We start from the raw sequence: 24,012 nt of genomic DNA on the forward strand, positions 1-24,012 counted from the left end.
TTTTTGGCTTATTTCTACTTAGTCCAGTCACAAAGGACCTCTATGTATACATTTTGACTTACTTGGATCAAAATTTCAATTATTTGTATAGTCATGACATTCTAGTTGAAAAATCGAAAATTTTCAAAAAATGTTTTTTCTGTCGAAAAATGTCAAATTTGATCATTTTTGGCTTATTTATACTTAGTCCAGTCATAAAGGACTTCATGTATACATTTTGACTTACTTGGATCAAAATTTCAATAATTTGTATAGTCATGACTTTCATGTTGAAAAAGCGAAAATTTTCAAAAAATGATTTTTCTATCGAAAAATGTCAAATTTGATCATTTTTGGCTTATTTATACTTAGTCCAGACATAAAGGACCTCTATGTATACATTTTGACTTACTTGGATCAAAATTTCAATGATTTGTATAGTCATGACTCTCATGTTGAAAAATCGAAAATTTTCAAAAAATGTTTTTTCTATCGAAAAATGTCAAATTTGATCATTTTTTGCCTATTTATACTTAGCCCAGTCATAAAGGAACTCTATGTATACATTTTGACTTACTTGGATCAAAATTTCAATGATTTGTATAGTCATGACTCTCATGTTAAAAAATCGAAAATTTTCAAAAAATGTTTTTTCTATCGAAAAATGTCAAATTTGATCATTTTTGGCTTATTTATACTTAGTCCAGTCATAAAGGACCTCTATGTATACATTTTGACTTATTTGGATCAAAATTTCAATGATTTGTATAGTCATGACTCTGCTGTTGTAAAATCGAAAATTTTCAAAAAATGTTTTTTCTATCGAAAAATGTTAAATTTGATCATTTTTGGCTTATTTCTACTTAGTCCAGTCACAAAGGACCTCTATGTATACATTTTGACTTACTTGGATCAATATTTCAATTATTTGTATAGTCATGACATTCTAGTTGAAAAATCGAAAATTTTCAAAAAATGTTTTTTCTGTCGAAAAATGTCAAATTTGATCATTTTTGGCTTATTTATACTTAGTCCAGTCATAAAGGACTTCATGTATACATTTTGACTTACTTGGATCAAAATTTCAATAATTTGTATAGTCATGACTTTCATGTTGAAAAAGCGAAAATTTTCAAAAAATGATTTTTCTATCGAAAAATGTCAAATTTGATCATTTTTGGCTTATTTATACTTAGTCCAGACATAAAGGACCTCTATGTATACATTTTGACTTACTTGGATCAAAATTTCAATGATTTGTATAGTCATGACTCTCATGTTGAAAAATCGAAAATTTTCAAAAAATGTTTTTTTCTATCGAAAAATGTCAAATTTGATCATTTTTTGCCTATTTATACTTAGCCCAGTCATAAAGGAACTCTATGTATACATTTTGACTTACTTGGATCAAAATTTCAATGATTTGTATAGTCATGACTCTCATGTTAAAAAATCGAAAATTTTCAAAAAATGTTTTTTCTATCGAAAAATGTCAAATTTGATCATTTTTGGCTTATTTATACTTAGTCCAGTCATAAAGGACCTCTATGTATACATTTTGACTTACTTGGATCAAAATTTCAATGATTTGTATAGTCATGACATTCTAGTTGAAAAATCGAAAATTTTCAAAAAATGTTTTTTTCTATCGAAAAATGTCAAATTTGATCATTTTTGGCTTATTTATACTTAGTCCTGTCATAAAGGACCTCTATGTATACATTTTGACTTACTTGGATCAAAATTTCAATGATTTGTATAGTCATGACTCTCATGTTGAAAAATCGAAAATTTTCAAAAAATGTTTTTTTCTATCGACAAATATCAAATTTGATCTATTTGGCTTATTTATACTTAGTCCAGTCATAAAGGACCTCTATGTATACATTTTGACTTACTTGGATCAAAATTTCAATGATTTGTATAGTAATGACATTCTAGTTGTAAAATCGGAAATTTTCAAAAAATGTTTTTTCTATCGAAAAATGTCAAATTTGTTCATTTTTGGCTTATTTCTACTCAGTCCAGTCATAAAGGACCTCTATGTATACATTTTGACTTACTTGGATCAAAATTTTAATGATTTGTATAGTCATGACTCTCATGTTCAAAAATCGAAAATTTAAAAAAAAATGTTTTTTCTATCGAAAAATGTCAAATTTGATCATTTTTGGCTTATTTATACTTAGTCCAGACATAAAGGACCTCTATGTATACATTTTGACTTACTTGGATCAAAATTTCAATGATTTGTATAGTCATGACTCTCATGTTGAAAAATCGAAAATTTTCAAAAAATGTTTTTTCTATCGAAAAATGTCAAATTTGATCATTTTTTGCCTATTTATACTTAGCCCAGTCATAAAGGAACTCTATGTATACATTTTGACTTACTTGGATCAAAATTTCAATGATTTGTATAGTCATGACTCTCATGTTAAAAAATCGAAAATTTTCAAAAAATGTTTTTTCTATCGAAAAATGTTAAATTTGATCATTTTTGGCTTATTTCTACTTAGTCCAGTCATAAAGGACCTCTATGTATACATTTTGACTTACTTGGATCAAAATTTCAATGATTTGTATAGTCATGACATTCTAGTTGAAAAATCGAAAATTTTCAAAAAATGTTTTTTCTGTCGAAAAATGTCAAATTTGATCATTTTTGGCTTATTTATACTTAGTCCAGTCATAAAGGACTTCATGTATACATTTTGACTTACTTGGATCAAAATTTCAATAATTTGTATAGTCATGACTTTCATGTTGAAAAAGCGAAAATTTTCAAAAAATGATTTTTCTATCGAAAAATGTCAAATTTGATCATTTTTGGCTTATTTATACTTAGTCCAGACATAAAGGACCTCTATGTATACATTTTGACTTACTTGGATCAAAATTTCAATGATTTGTATAGTCATGACTCTCATGTTGAAAAATCGAAAATTTTCAAAAAATGTTTTTTCTATCGAAAAATGTCAAATTTTATCATTTTTTGCCTATTTATACTTAGCCCAGTCATAAAGGAACTCTATGTATACATTTTGACTTACTTGGATCAAAATTTCAATGATTTGTATAGTCATGACTCTCATGTTAAAAAATCGAAAATTTTCAAAAAATGTTTTTTCTATCGAAAAATGTCAAATTTGATCATTTTTGGCTTATTTATACTTAGTCCAGTCATAAAGGACCTCTATGTATACATTTTGACTTACTTGGATCAAAATTTCAATGATTTGTATAGTCATGACATTCTAGTTGAAAAATCGAAAATTTTCAAAAAATGTTTTTTCTATCGAAAAATGTCAAATTTGATCATTTTTGGCTTATTTATACTTAGTCCTGTCATAAAGGACCTCTATGTATACATTTTGACTTACTTGGATCAAAATTTCAATGATTTGTATAGTCATGACTCTCATGTTGAAAAATCGAAAATTTTCAAAAAATGTTTTTTCTATCGACAAATATCAAATTTGATCTATTTGGCTTATTTATACTTAGTCCAGTCATAAAGGACCTCTATGTATACATTTTGACTTACTTGGATCAAAATTTCAATGATTTGTATAGTAATGACATTCTAGTTGTAAAATCGGAAATTTTCAAAAAATGTTTTTTCTATCGAAAAATGTCAAATTTGTTCATTTTTGGCTTATTTCTACTCAGTCCAGTCATAAAGGACCTCTATGTATACATTTTGACTTACTTGGATCAAAATTTTAATGATTTGTATAGTCATGACTCTCATGTTCAAAAATCGAAAATTTAAAAAAAAAATGTTTTTTCTATCGAAAAATGTCAAATTTGATCATTTTTGGCTTATTTATACTTAGTCTAGTCATAAAGGACCTCTATGTATACATTTTGACTTACTTGGATCAAAATTTCAATGATTTGTATAGTCATGACTCTCATGTTGAAAAATCGAAAATTTTCAAAAAATGTTTTTTCTATCGAAAAATGTCAAATTTGATCATTTTTTGCCTATTTATACTTAGCCCAGTCATAAAGGAACTCTATGTATACATTTTGACTTACTTGGATCAAAATTTCAATGATTTGTATAGTCATGACTCTCATGTTAAAAAATCGAAAATTTTCAAAAAATGTTTTTTCTATCGAAAAATGTCAAATTTGATCATTTTTGGCTTATTTATACTTAGTCCAGTCATAAAGGACCTCTATGTATACATTTTGACTTACTTGGATCAAAATTTCAATGATTTGTATAGTCATGACATTCTAGTTGTAAAGTGGGAAATTTTCAAAAAATGTTTTTTTCTATCGAAAAATGTTAAATTTGATCATATTTGGCTTATTTCTACTTAGTCCAGTCACAAAGGACCTCTATGTATACATTTTGACTTACTTGGATCAAAATTTCAATTATTTGTATAGTCATGACATTCTAGTTGAAAAATCGAAAATTTTCAAAAAATGTTTTTTCTGTCGAAAAATGTCAAATTTGATCATTTTTGGCTTATTTATACTTAGTCCAGTCATAAAGGACTTCATGTATACATTTTGACTTACTTGGATCAAAATTTCAATAATTTGTATAGTCATGACTTTCATGTTGAAAAAGCGAAAATTTTCAAAAAATGATTTTTCTATCGAAAAATGTCAAATTTGATCATTTTTGGCTTATTTATACTTAGTCCAGACATAAAGGACCTCTATGTATACATTTTGACTTACTTGGATCAAAATTTCAATGATTTGTATAGTCATGACTCTCATGTTAAAAAATCGAAAATTTTCAAAAAATGTTTTTTCTATCGAAAAATGTCAAATTTGATCATTTTTGGCTTATTTATACTTAGTCCAGTCATAAAGGACCTCTATGTATACATTTTGACTTACTTGGATCAAAATTTCAATGATTTGTATAGTCATGACATTCTAGTTGAAAAATCGAAAATTTTCAAAAAATGTTTTTTCTATCGAAAAATGTCAAATTTGATCATTTTTGGCTTATTTATACTTAGTCCTGTCATAAAGGACCTCTATGTATACATTTTGACTTACTTGGATCAAAATTTCAATGATTTGTATAGTCATGACTCTCATGTTGAAAAATCGAAAATTTTCAAAAAATGTTTTTTCTATCGACAAATATCAAATTTGATCTATTTGGCTTATTTATACTTAGTCCAGTCATAAAGGACCTCTATGTATACATTTTGACTTACTTGGATCATAATTTCAATGATTTGTATAGTAATGACATTCTAGTTGTAAAATCGGAAATTTTCAAAAAATGTTTTTTCTATCGAAAAATGTCAAATTTGATCATTTTTGGCTTATTTATACTTAGTCCAGTCATAAAGGACCTCTATGTATACATTTTGACTTACTAGGATCAAAATTTCAATGATTTGTATAGTCATGACATTCTAGTTGAAAAATCGAAAATTTTCAAAAAATGTTTTTTCTGTCGAAAAATGTCAAATTTGATCATTTTTGGCTTATTTATACTTAGTCCAGTCATAAAGGACTTCATGTATACATTTTGACTTACTTGGATCAAAATTTCAATGATTTGTATAGTCATGACATTCTAGTTGTAAAATCGGAAATTTTCAAAAAATGTTTTTTCTATCGAAAAATGTCAAATTTGATCATTTTTGGCTTATTTCTACTTAGTCCAGTCATAAAGGACCTCTATGTATACATTTTGACTTACTTGGATCAAAATTTCAATGATTTGTATAGTCATGCCTCTCATGTTGAAAAACGAAAATTTTCAAAAAATGTTTTTTTCTATCGAAAAATGTTTAATTTGATCATTTTTGGCTTATTTATACTAAGTCCAGTCATAAAGGACCTCTATGTATACATTTTGACTTACTTGGATCAAAATTTCAATGATTTGTATAGTCATGACTCTCATGTTGAAAAATCGAAAATTTTCAAAAAATGTTTTTCTATCGAAAAATGTCAAATTTGATCATTTTTGGCTTATTTATACTTAGTCCAGTCATAAAGGACCTCTATGCATACATTTTGACTTACTTGGATCAAAATTTCAATGATTTGTATAGTCATGACTCTCATGTTGAAAAATCGAAAATTTTCAAAAAATGTTTTTTTCTATCGAAAAATGTCAAATTTGATCATTTTTTGCCTATTTATACTTAGCCCAGTCATAAAGGAACTCTATGTATACATTTTGACTTACTTGGATCAAAATTTCAATGATTTGTATAGTCATGACTCTCATGTTAAAAAATCGAAAATTTTCAAAAAATGTTTTTTCTATCGAAAAATGTCAAATTTGATCATTTTTGGCTTATTTATACTTAGTCCAGTCATAAAGGACCTCTATGTATACATTTTGACTTACTTGGATCAAAATTTCAATGATTTGTATAGTCATGACATTCTAGTTGAAAAATCGAAAATTTTCAAAAAATGTTTTTTCTATCGAAAAATGTCAAATTTGATCATTTTTGGCTTATTTATACTTAGTCCTGTCATAAAGGACCTCTATGTATACATTTTGACTTACTTGGATCAAAATTTCAATGATTTGTATAGTCATGACTCTCATGTTGAAAAATCGAAAATTTTCAAAAAATGTTTTTTCTATCGACAAATATCAAATTTGATCTATTTGGCTTATTTATACTTAGTCCAGTCATAAAGGACCTCTATGTATACATTTTGACTTACTTGGATCATAATTTCAATGATTTGTATAGTAATGACATTCTAGTTGTAAAATCGGAAATTTTCAAAAAATGTTTTTTCTATCGAAAAATGTCAAATTTGTTCATTTTTGGCTTATTTCTACTCAGTCCAGTCATAAAGGACCTCTATGTATACATTTTGACTTACTTGGATCAAAATTTTAATGATTTGTATAGTCATGACTCTCATGTTCAAAAATCGAAAATTTAAAAAAAAATGTTTTTTCTATCGAAAAATGTCAAATTTGATCATTTTTGGCTTATTTATACTTAGTCCAGACATAAAGGACCTCTATGTATACATTTTGACTTACTTGGATCAAAATTTCAATGATTTGTATAGTCATGACTCTCATGTTGAAAAATCGAAAATTTTCAAAAAATGTTTTTTCTATCGAAAAATGTCAAATTTGATCATTTTTTGCCTATTTATACTTAGCCCAGTCATAAAGGAACTCTATGTATACATTTTGACTTACTTGGATCAAAATTTCAATGATTTGTATAGTCATGACTCTCATGTTAAAAAATCGAAAATTTTCAAAAAATGTTTTTTCTATCGAAAAATGTCAAATTTGATCATTTTTGGCTTATTTATACTTAGTCCAGTCATAAAGGACCTCTATGTATACATTTTGACTTACTTGGATCAAAATTTCAATGATTTGTATAGTCATGACATTCTAGTTGTAAAGTGGGAAATTTTCAAAAAATGTTTTTTCTATCGAAAAATGTTAAATTTGATCATTTTTGGCTTATTTCTACTTAGTCCAGTCACAAAGGACCTCTATGTATACATTTTGACTTACTTGGATCAAAATTTCAATTATTTGTATAGTCATGACATTCTAGTTGAAAAATCGAAAATTTTCAAAAAATGTTTTTTCTGTCGAAAAATGTCAAATTTGATCATTTTTGGCTTATTTATACTTAGTCCAGTCATAAAGGACTTCATGTATACATTTTGACTTACTTGGATCAAAATTTCAATAATTTGTATAGTCATGACTTTCATGTTGAAAAAGCGAAAATTTTCAAAAAATGATTTTTCTATCGAAAAATGTCAAATTTGATCATTTTTGGCTTATTTATACTTAGTCCAGACATAAAGGACCTCTATGTATACATTTTGACTTACTTGGATCAAAATTTCAATGATTTGTATAGTCATGACTCTCATGTTGAAAAATCGAAAATTTTCAAAAAATGTTTTTTCTATCGAAAAATGTCAAATTTGATCATTTTTTGCCTATTTATACTTAGCCCAGTCATAAAGGAACTCTATGTATACATTTTGACTTACTTGGATCAAAATTTCAATGATTTGTATAGTCATGACTCTCATGTTAAAAAATCGAAAATTTTCAAAAAATGTTTTTTCTATCGAAAAATGTCAAATTTGATCATTTTTGGCTTATTTATACTTAGTCCAGTCATAAAGGACCTCTATGTATACATTTTGACTTACTTGGATCAAAATTTCAATGATTTGTATAGTCATGACATTCTAGTTGAAAAATCGAAAATTTTCAAAAAATGTTTTTTTCTATCGAAAAATGTCAAATTTGATCATTTTTGGCTTATTTATACTTAGTCCTGTCATAAAGGACCTCTATGTATACATTTTGACTTACTTGGATCAAAATTTCAATGATTTGTATAGTCATGACTCTCATGTTGAAAAATCGAAAATTTTCAAAAAATGTTTTTTCTATCGACAAATATCAAATTTGATCTATTTGGCTTATTTATACTTAGTCCAGTCATAAAGGACCTCTATGTATACATTTTGACTTACTTGGATCATAATTTCAATGATTTGTATAGTAATGACATTCTAGTTGTAAAATCGGAAATTTTCAAAAAATGTTTTTTCTGTCGAAAAATGTCAAATTTGATCATTTTTGGCTTATTTATACTTAGTCCAGTCATAAAGGACTTCATGTATACATTTTGACTTACTTGGATCAAAATTTCAATGATTTGTATAGTCATGACATTCTAGTTGTAAAATCGGAAATTTTCAAAAAATGTTTTTTCTATCGAAAAATGTCAAATTTGATCATTTTTGGCTTATTTCTACTTAGTCCAGTCATAAAGGACCTCTATGTATACATTTTGACTTACTTGGATCAAAATTTCAATGATTTGTATAGTCATGCCTCTGATGTTGAAAAACGAAAATTTTCAAAAAATGTTTTTTCTATCGAAAAATGTTTAATTTGATCATTTTTGGCTTATTTATACTAAGTCCAGTCATAAAGGACCTCTATGTATACATTTTGACTTACTTGGATCAAAATTTCAATGATTTGTATAGTCATGACTCTCATGTTGAAAAATCGAAAATTTTCAAAAAATGTTTTTCTATCGAAAAATGTCAAATTTGATCATTTTTGGCTTATTTATACTTAGTCCAGTCATAAAGGACCTCTATGCATACATTTTGACTTACTTGGATCAAAATTTCAATGATTTGTATAGTCATGACTCTCATGTTGTAAAATCGGAAATTTTCAAAAAATGTTTTTTTCTATCGAAAAATGTCAAATTTGATCATTTTTTTCTTATTTATACTTAGTCCAGTCATAAGGGACCTCTTTGTATACATTTTGACTTACTTGGATCAAAATTTCAATGATTTGTATAGTCATGACATTCTAGTTGAAAAATCGAAAATTTTCAAAATAGGATTCTTCTATCGAAAAATGTCATATTTGATCATTTTTGGCTTATTTATACTTAGTCCAGTCATAAAGGACCTCTATGTATACATTTTGAATTACTTGGATCAAAATTTCAATGATTTGTATAGTCATGACATTCTAATTGTAAAATCGGAAATTTTCAAAAAATGTTTTTTTCTATCGAAAAATGTCAAATTTGATCATTTTTGGCTAATTTATACTTAGTCCAGTCATAAAGGACCTCTAAGTACACATTTTGACTTACATGGATCAAAATTTCAATGATTTGTATAGTCATGACTCTCTTGTTGAAAATTCAAAAATTAACAAAAAATGTTTTTTCTATCGAAAAATGTCAATTATGATCATTTTTGGCTTATTTCTACTTAGTCCAGTCATTAAGGATCTCTATGTATTCATTTTGACTTACTTGGATCAAAATTTCAATGATTTGTATAGTCATGCCTATCATGTTGAAAAATCGAAAATTTTCAAAAAATGTTTTTCTATCGAAAAATGTTAAATTTGATCATTTTTGGCTTATTTATACTTAGTCCAGTCATAAAGGACCTCTATGTATACATTTTGACTTACTTGGATCAAAATTTCAATGATTTGTATAGTCATGACATTCTAGTTGAAAAATCGAAAATTTTCAAAAAATGTTTTTTTCTATCGAAAAATGTCAAATTTGATCATTTTTGGCTAATTTATACTTAGTCCAGTCATAAAGGACCTCTATGTACACATTTTGACTTACATGGATCAAAATTTCAATGATTTGTATAGTCATGACTCTCTTGTTGAAAATTCAAAAATTTTCAAAAAATGTTTTTTCTATCGAAAAATGTCAAATTTGATCATTTTTGGCTTATTTCTACTTAGTCCAGTCATAAAGGACCTCTATGTATACATTTTGACTTACTTGGATCAAAATTTCAATGATTTGCATTGTCATGCCTCTCATGTTGAAAAACGAAAATTTTCAAAAAATGTTTTTTTCTATCGAAAAATGTTTAATTTGATCATTTTTGGCTTATTTCTACTTAGTCCAGTCATAAAGGACCTCTATGTATACATTTTGACTTACTTGGATCAAAATTTCAATGATTTGTATAGTCATGACTCTCATGTTGAAAAATCGAAAATTTTCAAAAAATGTTTTTCTATCGAAAAATGTCAAATTTGATCATTTTTGGCTTATTTATACTTAGTTCAGTCATAAAGGACCTCTATGTATACATTTTGACTTACTTGGATCAAAATTTCAATGATTTGTATAGTCATGACTCTCATGTTGTAAAATCGGAAATTTTCAAAAAATGTTTTTTTCTATCGAAAAATGTCAAATTTGATCATTTTTTTCTTATTTATACTTAGTCCAGTCATAAGGGACCTCTTTGTATACATTTTGACTTACTTGGATCAAAATTTCAATGATTTGTATAGTCATGACATTCTAGTTGAAAAATCGAAAATTTTCAAAATAGGATTCTTCTATCGAAAAATGTCATATTTGATCATTTTTGGCTTATTTATACTTAGTCCAGTCATAAAGGACCTCTATGTATACATTTTGACTTACTTGGATCAAAATTTCAATGATTTGTATAGTCATGACTCTCATGTTCAAAAATCGAAAATTTAAAAAAAAATGTTTTTTCTATCAAAAATGTCAAATTTGATCATTTTTGGCTTATTTCTACTTAGTCCAGTCGTAAAGGACCTCTATGTATACATTTTGACTTACTTGGATCAAAATTTCAATGATTTGTATAGTCATGACATTTTAGTTGTAAAATCGGAAATTTTCAAAAAATGTTTTTTTCTATCGAAAAATGTCAAATTTGATCATTTTTGGCTTATTTATACTTAGTCCAGTCATAAAGGACCTCTATGTATACATTTTGACTTACTTGGATCAAAATTTTAATGATTTGTATAGTCATGACATTCTAGTTGTAAAATCGGAAATTTTCAAAAAATGTTTTTTCTATCGAAAAATGTCAAATTTGATCATTTTTGGCTAATTTATACTTAGTCCAGTCATAAAGGACCTCTTTGTTCACATTTTTACTTACATGGATCAAAATTTCAATGATTTGTATAGTCATGACTCTCTTGTTGAAAAATCAAAAATTTTCAAAAAATGTTTTTTCTATCGAAAAATGTCAATTATGATCATTTTTGGCTTATTTCTACTTAGTCCAGTCATTAAGGATCTCTATGTATTCATTTTGACTCTATGTATTCATTTTGACTTACTTGGATCAAAATTTCAATGATTTGTATAGTCATGCCTATCATGTTGAAAAATCGAAAATTTTCAAAAAATGTTTTTTCTTTCGAAAAATGTTAAATTTGATCATTTTTGGCTTATTTATACTTAGTCCAGTCATAAAGGACCTCTATGTATACATTTTGTCTTACTTGGATCAAAATTTCAATGATTTGTATAGTCATGACATTCTAGTTGAAAAATCGAAAATTTTCAAAAAATGTTTTTTCTATCGAAAAATGTCAAATTTGATCATCTTTGGCTTATTTATACTTAATCCAGTCATAAAGGACCTCTATGTACACATTTTGACTTACTTAGATCAAAATTTCAATGATTTGTATAGTCATGGTTCTCATGTTGAAAACTCGAAAATTTTCAAAAAATGTTTTTTCTATCGAAAAATGTCAAATTTGATCATTTTTGGCTTATTTCTACTTAGTCCAGTCATAAAGGACCTCTATGTACACATTTTGACTTACTTAGATCAAAATTTCAATGATTTGTATAGTCATGGCTCTCATGTTGAAAACTCGAAAATTTTCAAAAAATGTTTTTTCTATCGAAAAATGTCAAATTTGATCATTTTTTGCTTATTTCTACTTAGTCCAGTCATAAAGTACCTCTATGTATACATTTTGACTTACTTGGATCAAAATTTCAATGTTTTGTATAGTCATGCCTCTCATGTTGAAAAATCGAAAATTTTCAAAAAATGTTTTTTCTATCGAAAAATGTTAAATTTGATCATTTTTGGCTTATTTATACTTAGTCCAGTCATAAAGGACCTCTATGTATACATTTTGACTTACTTGGATCAAAATTTCAATGATTTGTATAGTGATGACATTTTAGTTGTAAAATCGGAAATTTTCAAAAAATGATTCTTCTATCGAAAAATGTCATATTTGATCATTTTTGTCTTATTTATACTTAGACCAGTCATGAAGGACCTCTATGTATACATTTTGACTTACTTGGATCAAAATTTCAATGATTTGTATAGTCATGCCTCTCATGTTGAAAAATCGAAAATTTTCAAAAAATGTTTTTTCTATCGAAAAATGTTAAATTTGATCATTTTTGGCTTATTTATACTTAGTCCAGTCATAAAGGACCTCTATGTATACATTTTGACTTGCTTGGATCAAAATTTCAATGATTTGTATAGTCATGACATTCTAGTTGAAAAATCGAAAATTTTCAAAAAATGTTTTTTCTATCGAAAAATGTCAAATTTGATCATTTTTGGCTTATTTATACTGAATCCAGTCATAAAGGACCTCTTTGTATACATTTTGACTTACTTGGATCAAAATTTCAATGATTTGTATAGTCATGACATTCTAGTTGAAAAATCGAAAATTTTCAAAAAATGTTTTTTCTATCGAAAAATGTCAAATTTGATCATCTTTGGCTTATTTATACTTAGTCCAGTCATAAAGGACCTCTATGTACACATTTTGACTTACTTAGATCAAAATTTCAATGATTTGTATAGTCATGGCTCTCATGTTGAAAAATCGAAAATTTTCAAAAAATGTTTTTTCTATCGAAAAATGTTAAATTTGATCATTTTTGGCTTATTTATACTTATTCCAGTCATAAAGGACCTCTTTGTATACATTTTGACTTACTTGAATCAAAATTACAATGATTTGTATAGTCATGACATTTTAGTTGTAAAATCGGAAATTTTCAAAAAATGATTCTTCTATCGAAAAATGTCATATTTGATCATTTTTGGCTTATTTATACTTAGACCAGTCATAAAGGACCTCTATGTATTCATTTTGACTTACTTGGATCAAAATTTCAATGATTTGTATAGTCATGCCTCTCATGTTGAAAAATCGAAAATTTTCAAAAAATGTTTTTTTCTATCGAAAAATGTTAAATTTGATCATTTTTGGCTTATTTATACATAGTCCAGTCATAAAGGACCTCTATGCATACATTTTGACTTGCTTGGATCAAAATTTCAATGATTTGTTTAGTCATGACATTCTAGTTGAAAAATCGAAAATTTTCAAAAAATGTTTTTTCTATCGAAAAATGTCAAATTTGATCATTTTTGGCTTATTTATACTGAATCCAGTCATAAAGGACCTCTATGTATACATTTTGACTTACTTGAATCAAAATTTCAATGATTTGTATAGTCATGACATTTTAGTTGTAAAATCGGAAATTTTCACAAAATGTTTTTTCTATCGAAAAATGTCAAATTTGATCATTTTTTGGCTTATTTATACTTAGTCCAGTCATAAAGGACCTCTATGTATACATTTTGACTTACTTGGATCAAAATTTCAATGATTTGTATAGTCATGACATTCTAGTTGTAAAATCGGAAATTTTCAAAAAATGTTTTTTCTATCGAAAAATGTCAAATTTGATCATTTTTGGCTTATTTCTACTAAGTCCAGTCATAAAGGACCTCTATGTATACATTTTGACTTACTTGGATCAAAATTTCAATGATTTGTATAGTCATGACATTCTAGTTGTAAAATCGGAAATTTTCAAAAAATGTTTTTTCTATCGAAAAATGTCAAATTTGATCATTTTTGGCTTATTTCTACTTAGTCCAGTCATAAAGGACCTCTATGTATACATTTTGACTTACTTGGATCAAAATTTCAAAGATTTGTATAGTCATGCCTCTCATGTTCAAAAATCGAAAATTTTCAAAAAATGTTTTTTCTATCGAAAAATGTCAAATTTGATCATTTTTGGCTTATTTATACTTAATCCAGTCATAAAGAACCTCTATGTATACATTTTGACTTACTTGGATCAAAATTTCAATGATTTGTATAGTCATGACTCTCATGTTGAAAAATCGAAAATTTTCAAAAAATGTTTTTTCTATCGAAAAATGTCAAATTTGATCATTTTTGGCCTATTTATACTTAGTCCAGTCATAAAGGACCTCTATGTATACATTTTGACTTACTTGGATCAAAATTTCAATGATTTGTATAGTCATGACTCTCATGTTGTAATTCGGAAATTTTCAAAAAATGTTTTTTTCTATCGAAAAATGTCAAATTTGATCATTTTTGGCTTATTTATACTTAGTCCAGTCATAAAGGACCTCTATGTATACATTTTGAATTACTTGGATTAAAATTTCAATGATTTGTATAGTCATGACCTTCTAGTTGAAAAATCGAAAATTTTCAGAAAATGATTCTTCTATCGAAAAATGTCATATTTGATCATTTTTGGCTTATTTATATTTAGTCCAGTCATTAAGGACCTCTATGTATACATTTTGACTTACTTGGATCAAAATTTCAATGATTTGTATACTCATGACATTCTAGTTGAAAAATCGGAAATTTTCAAAAAATGTTTTTACTATCGAAAAATGTCAAATTTGTTCAATTTTGGCTTATTTCTACTCATTCCAGTCATAAAGGACCTCTATGCATACATTTTGACTTACTTGGATCAAAATTTCAATGATTTGTATAGGCATGACTCTCATGTTGAAGAATCGAAAATTTTCAAAAAATGTTTTTTCTATCGAAAAATGTCAAATTTGATCATTTTTGGCTTATTTCTACTTAGTCCAGTCATAAAGGACCTCTATGTATACATTTTGACTTACTTGGATCAAAATTTCAATGATTTGTATAGTCACGACTCTCATGTTGAAAAATCGAAAATTTTCAAAAAATGATTTTTCTATCGAAAATGTCAAATTTGTTAATTTTTGGCTTATTTATACTTAGTCCAGACATAAAGGACCTCTATGTATACATTTTGACTTACTTGGATCAAAATTTCAATGATTTGTATGGTCATGACTCTCATGTTCAAAACTCGAAAATTAAAAAAAATATAATTTTTCTATCGAAAAATGTCAAATTTGATCATTTTTAGCTTATTTCTACTTAGTCCAGTCATAAAGGACCTCTATGTATACATTTTGACCTACTTGGATCAAAATTTCAATAATTTTTAGAGTCATGACTCTCATGTTAAAAAATCGAAAATTTTCAAAAAATGATTTTTCTATCGAAAAATGTCAAATTTGATCATTGTTGGCTTATTTATACTTAATCCAGACATAAAGGACCTCTATGTATACATTTTGACTTACTTAGATCAAAATTTCAATGATTTGTATAGTCATGACTCTCATGTTGAAAAATCCAAAATTTTCAAAAAATGTTTTTTCTATCGAAAAATGTCAAATTTGATCATTTTTGGCTTATTTATACTTAGTCCAGTCATAAAGGACCTCTATGTATACATTTTGACTTACTTGGATCAAAATTTCAATGATTTGTATAGTCATGACTCATGTTGAAAAATCGAAAATTTTCAAAAAATGTTTTTTCTATCGACAAATATCAAATTTGATCATTTTTGGCTTATTTATACTTAGTCCAGTCATAAAGGACCTCTATGTATACATTTTGACTTACTTGGATCAAAATTTCAATGATTTGTATACTCATGACATTCTAGTTGAAAAATCGGAAATTTTCAAAAAATGTTTTTTCTATCGAAAAATGTCAAATTTGTTCAATTTTGGCTTATTTATATTTAGTCCAGTCATAAAGGACCTCTATGTATACATTTTGACTTACTTGGATCAAAATTTCAATGATTTGTATACTCATGACATTCTAGTTGAAAAATCGGAAATTTTCAAAAAATGTTTTTACTATCGAAAAATGTCAAATTTGTTCAATTTTGGCTTATTTCTACTCAGTCCAGTCATAAAGGACCTCTATGCATACACTTTGACTTACTTGGATCAAAATTTCAATGATTTGTATAGTCATGACTCTCATGTTGAAGAATCGAAAATTTTCAAAAAATGTTTTTTCTATCGAAAAATGTCAAATTTGATCATTTTTGGCTTATTTCTACTTAGTCCAGTCATAAAGAACCTCTATGTATACATTTTGACTTACTTGGATCAAAATTTCAATGATTTGTATAGTCATGACATTTTTGTTGTAAAATCGGAAATTTTCAAAAAATGTTTTTTCTATCGAAAAATGTCAAATTTGATCATTTTTGGCTTATTTATACTTAATCCAGTCATAAAGGACCTCTATGTATACATTTTGACTTACTTGGATCAAAATTTCAATGATTTGTATAGTCATGACTCTCATGTTGAAAAATCGAAAATTTTCAAAAAATGTTTTTTCTATCGACAAATATCAAATTTGATCATTTTTGGCTTATTTATACTTAGTCCAGTCATAAAGGACCTCTATGTATACATTTTGACTTACTTGGATCAAAATTTCAATGATTTGTATACTCATGACATTCTAGTTGAAAAATCGGAAATTTTCAAAAAATGTTTTTTTCTATCGAAAAATGTCAAATTTGTTCAATTTTGGCTTATTTCTACTCAGTCCAGTCATAAAGGACCTCTATGCATACATTTTGACTTACTTGGATCAAAATTTCAATGATTTGTATAGTCATGACTCTCATGTTGAAAAATCGAAAATTTTCAAAAAATGTTTTTTCTATCGAAAAATGTCAAATTTGATCATTTTTGGCTTATTTCTACTTAGTCCAGTCATAAAGGACCTCTATGTATACATTTTGACTTACTTGGATCAAAATTTCAATGATTTGTATAGTCTTGACATTTTAGTTGTAAAATCGGAAATTTTCAAAAAATGTTTTTTCTATCGAAAAATGTCAAATTTGATCATTTTTGGCTAATTTATACTTAATCCAGTCATAAAGGACCTCTATGTACACATTTTGACTTACATGGATCAAAATTTCAATGATTTGCATAGTCATGACTCTCTTGTTGAAAAATCGAAAATATTCAAAAAATGTTTTTTCTATCGAAAAATGTCAAATTTGATCATTTTTGGCTTATTTATACTTAGTCCAGTCATAAAGGACCTCTATGTATACATTTTGTCTTACTTGGATCAAAATTTCAATAATTTGTATAGTCATGACTCTCATGTTGAAAAATCGAAAATTTTCAAAAAATGATTTTTCTATCGAAAAATGTCAAATTTGATCATTTTTGACTTATTTATACTTAGTCCAGTCATAAAGGACCTCTATGTATACATTTTGACTTACTTGGATCAAAATTTCAATGATTTGTATAGTCATGACTCTCATGTTGAAAAATCGAAAATTTTAAAAAATTGGTTTTTCTATCGAAAAATGTCAAATTTGATCATTTTTGGCTTATTTATACTTAGTCCAGTCATAAAGGACCTCTATGTATACATTTTGACTTACTTGGATCAAAATTTCAATGATTTGTATAGTCATGACATTCTAGTTGTAAAGTCAGAAATTTTCAAAAAATGTTTTTTCTATCGAAAAATGTCAAATTTGATCATTTTTGGCTTATTTATACTTAGTCCAGTCATAAAGGACCTCTATGGATACATTTTGACTTATTTGGATCAAAATTTCAATGATTTGTATAGTCATGACCCTCATGTTGAAAAATCGAAAATTTTCAAAAAATGTTTTTTCTATCGAAAAATGTCAAATTTGATCATTTTTGGCTAATTTATACTTAGTCCAGTCATAAAGGACCTCTATGTACACATTTTGACTTACATGGATCAAAATTTCAATGATTTGTATAGTCATGACATTTTAGTTGTAAAATCGGAAATTTTAAAAAAATGTTTTTTCTATCGAAAAATGTCAAATTTGATCATTTTTGGCTAATTTATACTTAGTCCAGTCATAAAGGACCTCTATGTACACATTTTTACTTACATGGATCAAAATTTCAATGATTTGCATAGTCATGACTGACTCTCTTGTTGAAAAATCAAAAATTTTCAAAAAATGTTTTTTCTATCGAAAAAAGTCAAATTTGATCATTTTTGGCTTATTTATACTTAGTCCAGTCATAAAGGACCTCTATGTATACATTTTGACTTACTTGGATCAAAATTTCAATGATTTGTATAGTCATGACTCTCATGTTGAAAAATCGAAAATTTTAAAAAATTGTTTTTTCTATCGAAAAATGTCAAATTTGATCATTTTTGGCTTATTTATACTTAGTCCAGTCATAAAGGACCTCTATGTATACATTTTGACTTACTTGGATCAAAATTTCAATGATTTGTATAGTCATGACTCTCATGTTGAAAAATCGAAAATTTAAAAAAATTGGTTTTTCTATCGAAAAATGTCAAATTTGATCATTTTTGGCTTATTTATACTTAGTCCAGTCATAAAGGACCTCTATGTATACATTTTGACTTACTTGGATCAAAATTTCAATGATTTGTATAGTCATGACATTCTAGTTGTAAAGTCAGAAATTTTCAAAAAATGTTTTTTCTATCGAAAAATGTCAAATTTTATCATTTTTGGCTTATTTATACTTAGTCCAGTCATAAAGGACCTCTATGGATACATTTTGACTTACTTGGATCAAAATTTCAATGATTTGCATAGTCATGACTCTCATGTTGAAAAATCGAAAATTTTCAAAAAATGTTTTTTTCTATCGAAAAATGTCAAATTTGATCATTTTTGGCTAATTTATACTTAGTCCAGTCATAAAGGACCTCTATGTACACATTTTGACTTACATGGATCAAAATTTCAATGATTTGTATAGTCATGACTCTCTTGTTGAAAAATCGAAAATTTTCAAAAAATGTTTTTTCTATCGAAAAATGTCAAATTTGATCATTTTTGGCTTATTTCAACTTAGTCCAGTCATAAAGTACCTCTATGTATACATTTTGACTTGCCTGGATCAAAATTTCAATGATTTGTATAGTCATGCCTCTCATGTTGAGAAATCGAAAATTTTCATAAAATGTTTTTTCTATCGAAAAATGTTAAATTTGATCATTTTTGGCTTATTTATACTTAGTCCAGTCATAAAGGACCTCTATGTACACATTTTTACTTACATGGATCAAAATTTCAATGATTTGCATAGTCATGACTCTCTTGTTGAAAAATCAAAAATTTTCAAAAAATGTTTTTTTCTATCGAAAAAAGTCAAATTTGATCATTTTTGGCTAATTTATACTTAGTCCAGTCATAAAGGACCTCTATGTACACATTTTTACTTACATGGATCAAAATTTCAATGATTTGCATAGTCATGACTCTCTTGTTGAAAAATCAAAAATTTTCAAAAAATGTTTTTTCTATCGAAAAAAGTCAAATTTGATCATTTTTGGCTTATTTATACTTAGTCCAGTCATAAAGGACCTCTATGTATACATTTTGACTTACTTGGATCAAAATTTCAATGATTTGTATAGTCATGACATTCTAATTGTAAAGTCAGAAATTTTCAAAAAATGTTTTTTCTATCGAAAATTGTCAAATTTGATCATTTTTGGCTTATTTATACTTAGTCCAGTCATAAAGGACCTCTATGTATACATTTTGACTTACTTGGATCAAAATTTCAATGATTTGTATTGTCATGACATTCTAGTAGTAAAATCAGAAATTTTCAAAAAATGTTTTTTCTATCGAAAAATGTCAAATTTGATCATTTTTGGCTTATTTATACTTAGTCCAGTCATAAAGGACCTCTATGGATACATTTTGACTTACATGGATCAAAATTTCAATGATTTGCATAGTCATGACTCTCTTGTTGAAAAATCAAAAATTTTCAAAAAATGTTTTTTCTATCGAAAAAAGTCAAATTTGATCATTTTTGGCTAATTTATACTTAGTCCAGTCATAAAGGACCTCTATGTACACATTTTTACTTACATGGATCAAAATTTCAATGATTTGCATAGTCATGACTCTCTTGTTGAAAAATCAAAAATTTTCAAAAAATGTTTTTCTATCGAAAAAAGTCAAATTTGATCATTTTTGGCTTATTTATACTTAGTCCAGTCATAAAGGACCTCTATGTATACATTTTGACTTACTTGGATCAAAATTTCAATGATTTGTATAGTCATGACATTCTAATTGTAAAGTCAGAAATTTTCAAAAAATGTTTTTTTCTATCGAAAATTGTCAAATTTGATCATTTTTGGCTTATTTATACTTAGTAGTGTCATAAAGGACCTCTATGTATACATTTTGACTTACTTGGATCAAAATTTCAATGATTTGTATTGTCATGACATTCTAGTAGTAAAATCAGAAATTTTCAAAAAATGTTTTTTCTATCGAAAAATGTCAAATTTGATCATTTTTGGCTTATTTATACTTAGTCCAGTCATAAAGGACCTCTTTGGATACATTTTGACTTACTTGGATCAAAATTTCAATGATTTGTATAGTCATGACTCTCATGTTGAAAAATCGAAAATTTTCAAAAAATGTTTTTTCTATCGAAAAATGTCAAATTTGATCATTTTTGGCTTATTTCTACTTAGTCCAGTCATAAAGGACCTCTATGTATACATTTTGACTTACCTGGATCAAAATTTCAATGATTTGTATAGTCATGCCTCTCATGTTGAAAAATCGAAAATTTTCATAAAATGTTTTTTCTATCGAAAAATGTTAAATTTGATCATTTTTGGCTTATTTATACTTAGTCCAGTCATAAAGGACCTCTTTGTATACATTTTGACTTACTTGGATCAAAATTTCAATGATTTGCATAGTCATGACATTCTAGTTGAAAAATCGAAAATTTTCAAAAAATGTTTTTTCTATCGAAAAATGTCAAATTTGATCATTTTTGGATTATTTATACTTAGTCCAGTCATAAAGGACCTCTATGTATACATTTTGACTTACTTGGATCAAAATTTCAATGATTTGTATAAGCATGACATTTTAGTTGTAAAATCGGAAATTTTCAAAAAAAGTTTTTTCTATCGAAAAGTGTCAAATTTGATCATTTTTGGCTAATTTATACTTAGTCCAGTCATAAAAGACCTCTATGTACACATTTTGACTTACATGGATCAAAATTTCAATGATTTGTATAGTCATGACTCTCTTGTTGAAAAATCGAAAATTTTCAAAAAATGTTTTTTTATCCAAAAATGTCAAATTTGATCATTTTTGGCTTATTTTAACTTAGTCCAGTCATAAAAGACCTCTATGTATACATTTTGACTTACCTGGATCAAAATTTCAATGATTTGTATAGTCATGCCTCTCATGTTGAAAAATCGAAAATTTTCATAAAATGTTTTTTCTATCGAAAAATGTTAAATTTGATCATTTTTGGCTTATTTATACTTAGTCCAGTCATAAAGGACCTCTATGTATACATTTTGACTTTCTTGGATCAAAATTTCAATGATTTGCATAGTCATGACATTCTAGTTGAAAAATCGAAAATTTTCAAAAAATGTTTTTTTATCGAAAAATGTCAAATTTGATCATTTTTGGCTTATTTATACTTAGTCCAGTCATAAAGGACCTCTATGTATACATTTTGACTTACTTGGATCAAAATTTCAATGATTTGTATAGTCATGACATTTTAGATGTAAAATCGGAAATTTTCAAAAAATGTTTTTTCTATCGAAAAATGTCAAATTTGATCATTTTTGGCTAATATATACTTAGTCCAGTCATAAAGGACCTCTATGTATACATTTTGACTTACTTGGATCAAAATTTCAATGATTTGTATAGTCATGACATTCTAGTTGTAAAATCGGAAATTTTCAAAAAATGTTTTTTCTATCGAAAAATGTCAAATTTGTTCATTTTTGGCTTATTTCTACTTAGTCCAGTCATAAAGGACCTCTATGTAAACATTTTGAATTACTTGGATCAAAATTTCAATGATTTGTATAGTCATGACTCTCATGTTGAAAAATCGAAAATTTTCAAAAAATGTTTTTTCTATTTAAAAATGTCAAATTTGATCATTTTTGGCTTATTTCTACTTAGTCCAGTCATAAAGGACCTCTTTGTATACATTTTGACTTACTTGGATCAAAATTTCAATGATTTGTATAGTCATGACATTTTAGTTGTAAAATCGGAAATTTTCAAAAAATGTTTTTTTTTATCGAAAAATGTCAAATTTGATCATTTTTGGCTAATTTATACTTAGTCCAGTCATAAAGGACCTCTATGTACACATTTTGACTTACATGGATCAAAATTTCATTGATTTGTATAGTCATGACTCTCTTGTTGAAAAATCGAAAATTTTCAAAAAATGTTTTTTTATCGAAAAATGTCAAATTTGATCATTTTTGGCTTATTTATACTTAGTCCAGTCATAAAGGACCTCTATGTATACATTTTGACTTACTTGGATCAAAATTTCAATGATTTGTATAGTCATGACATTTTAGTTGTAAAATCGGAAATTTTCAAAAAATGTTTTTTCTATCGAAAAATGTCAAATTTGATCATTTTTGGCTAATATATACTTAGTCCAGTCATAAAGGACCTCTATGTATACATTTTGACTTACTTGGATCAAAATTTCAATGATTTGTATAGTCATGACATTTTAGTTGTAAAATCGGAAATTTTCAAAAAATGTTTTTTTTTATCGAAAAATGTCAAATTTGATCATTTTTGGCTAATTTATACTTAGTCCAGTCATAAAGGACCTCTATGTACACATTTTGACTTACATGGATCAAAATTTCATTGATTTGTATAGTCATGACTCTCTTGTTGAAAAATCGAAAATTTTCAAAAAATGTTTTTTCTATCGAAAAATGTCAAATTTGATCATTTTTGGCTTATTTATACTTAGTCCAGTCATTAAGGACCTCTATGTATACATTTGACTTACTTGGATCAAAATTTCAATGATTTGTATAGTCATGACATTCTAGTTGTAAAATCGAAAATTTTCAAAAAATGTTTTTTCTATCGAAAAATGTCAAATTTGTTCATTTTTGGCTTATTTCTACTTAGTCCAGTCATAAAGGACCTCTATGTAAACATTTTGAATTACTTGGATCAAAATTTCAATGATTTGTATAGTCATGACTCTCTTGTTGAAAAATCGAAAATTTTCAAAAAAAGTTTTTTCTATCGAAAAATGTCAAATTTGATCATTTTTGGTTTATTTCTACTTAGTCCAGTCAAAAAGGACCTCTATGTATACATTTTGACTTACTTGGATCAAAATTTCAATGATTTGTATAGTCATGCCTCTCATGTTGAAAAATCGTAAATTTTCAAAAAATGTTTTTTCTATCGAAAAATGTTAAATTTGATCATTTTTGGCTTATTTATACTTAGTCCAGTCATAAAGGACCTCTATGTATACATTTTGACTTACTTGGATCAAAATTTCAATGATTTGTATAGTCATGGCATTCTAGTTGAAAAATCGAAAATTTTCAAAAAATGTTTTATCTATCGAAAAATGTCAAATTTGATCATCTTTGGCTTATTTATACTTAGTCCAGTCATAAAGGACCTCTATGTATACATTTTGACTTACTTG

The sequence above is a fragment of the Chrysoperla carnea genome, unplaced genomic scaffold, assembly GCF_905475395.1.
Source record: "Chrysoperla carnea unplaced genomic scaffold, inChrCarn1.1, whole genome shotgun sequence".
In the NCBI taxonomy this organism is placed as follows: Eukaryota; Metazoa; Arthropoda; class Insecta; order Neuroptera; family Chrysopidae; genus Chrysoperla; species Chrysoperla carnea.